A 2341-nucleotide genomic window follows, 5' to 3' on the forward strand; every position below is an offset into this window, starting at 1 on the left:
TGATTTAAAGGCAAAATATGGTACGGTAAAAGAGTTGACGCAAGATTTATGGACCCACATTTTTATAAGAAAAAAGTTATTTTTAAACAATTTAATGTTGTAGAATTAAGTAAATTAGTATTTAGGGCTTTTATAAATAAAATGAATGAAATATTACAAAAAGAAAAGTACAATAAAATATTTTGATTACACAATGATACATGCAAAAAAATGCACTGACTCATTCGGACAACAAGAAATCATGATTTTGAGCTATTTAAGACACTTTTTACATAAATTATGATATTGTTATTGACTGTAACATCTTGTAATTCATAACAATAAGTAGCAAATTATTAAAATAATTAAAAATATAACCATTTGAAAAAATAATGACTTCGGACACCAAATGCACATGCAATTATAGAATCGCCCATATATGCAAATGTTTATTGTTTTAAAAACAAGACATATACAATATTTAGCATGTATTTAATGTGAAAGCAGCCGTAAAAAAAAAAAAATGTATACGCGTGGTGTTTTTGTGGATTACATGGGGCTCTCATGTGACTGATTATGGGAGGGTTTAAAGATGACTGGAAGCCATCTTACACACTCGCTTTACACCCCTAAATATATGTCACAACTCTACACCTATAATTCACAAACACACAAAGATATTCTCAGCCACATCTGGTAAGTTTACAGAAAGTTAAATTTATGTTGTACATAGTGAGATTCTAAATCGATTTTGTGGCTTCTTTGTAGCCGAGTGTTTACATGTAACGTTACGGTGCTGTCTTTTATATTTTCGGCTCAGTTACAGCATTCGGGGAATTGCTTTAGTAAGAAGTACATCGTTTCTATCAAATGTATTGTCGTTTATAAAAATCAGTGTTTAGTCAATTAGACCGTTAATGGTGAATCTGTGAGGATTAATTCGCTTGCGGCCTGTGTGTGGACTCAAAAGCTCGCGCACAGTGCTAATATGTATTTTTTCTCACAAAGTTCAATTATTACATTTGACCGACAACAAAAGCAACATATTAAGATGGTATTATATCTGTATTTCCTCATTTGTTAAAAAACATCCTACTTTTAAAATGCACTGATATGAAGCCGTCGGCGGTAGCTGCGTAGCTAAACATTAGCATTAGCTGCGTGACGGCGAGTTTCACGTTGTGTGGAGTCAAGATGGTTGAAATTTAAGTGTTAACCAAATAACAACGGAGTTACATTGATTTCATTGAGACACATTGGTTTACCGTGCTCGGTAAGTTAAGTGAGTTTCGTGAACTGTGGACTTTCGGCTAACTTCTAACTAAAGTGTATTTGTGTTGTCTCTAATTTTAACCGGATTCCACAGCTGTTTAGCCAAAGTGCCACTGCACCTGTTTTACAAACACAACATCAGCGAAGTCAAACTATTAATGTATATGAAATCTGTGAAGTTTCGTATAAGCGAGGCTGTTTTGAAAATGAGGCCTATCATGTTGACTTCGTGCCAGGTGCTGCTGCCATCATTATTGAGGTTAGATTTGACCTGTAAAAGGTTCGTGGTTTAGTTCATATGTACGGACCTGGACTGTTTTTCCTCTTTAAGTCTGTTCACAATTTGATTACAAAAGAGATTTGATTTGACAGACTTTTACTATGCCATTTCTGCCAGAGCTTTTCTCTCTGTATAATTCCTTCTCTAGTGTTGACTCTCTTTTACTGCTCTAACATTACGATTTTGTGAAAATGTGCTGCTTTAATGCCACGCATGATAAATTACTAGACACATTGGTCTGTATTAGTGATGGCTAATAATCAGGACACATTTTGCCACTTTGAGATTGTGCAGTAGTTAAACCTCATTTAAAACAAAACCTCGCAAATATTTGCCAACAGGTTTGTCAATGAAATCACAAAAATAGTGACTTGTGAATCAAGTTACTATTGTATATAACAAGTGTGCTTGTATAATCCGCAAGTCTTGTTTGCTACACACACAATATTCATTGGTATAATATTGGCCGGCTATGTGGGGGACATTTTATTGTCTATTAAAATCTAGAATATTTATAATTAAATATTTTGTTTTCTAAATGTGCTACAAGAATGATCTGGTAAGTTAACATTTTTGAAAAGTTGAAATAATTTACAAATATTTGTAAAGTGCTACTGTTATTATTATTTTTTTTAATATTAGTCAATGCATTAACTAACAATCAGCAATATACTTGTTACAATATGTATTACCCTTTAATGTTACCTAATAAAAATACAGTTGTTAAGATTATTAGCTCAGTTCCATTAATACTAACAGATACAGCTTTTTTATTTTAATGTAAATGCTGGAATTAACATGTTTTAGAAG

At 32.5% G+C, this 2341-nt stretch overlaps 1 protein-coding gene across 1 annotated transcript in view; it reads left to right on the plus strand.

The window, feature by feature from the left end:
* Positions 1–583: 583 nt before the first annotated feature.
* Positions 584–2341, plus strand: part of LOC107758052 (probable ATP-dependent RNA helicase ddx6) — an 11499-nt gene continuing 9741 nt past the window's right edge. Inside the window, exon 1 of the mRNA XM_016575692.1 lies at positions 584–675. The gene's annotated coding sequence lies outside the window, so the exon portion shown is untranslated. The remainder of the gene's footprint in view (positions 676–2341) is intronic.

This window comes from Sinocyclocheilus rhinocerous, unplaced genomic scaffold (assembly GCF_001515625.1).
Source record: "Sinocyclocheilus rhinocerous isolate Xijiao unplaced genomic scaffold, SAMN03320098_v1.1 scaffold82, whole genome shotgun sequence".
NCBI lineage: Eukaryota > Metazoa > Chordata > Actinopteri > Cypriniformes > Cyprinidae > Sinocyclocheilus > Sinocyclocheilus rhinocerous.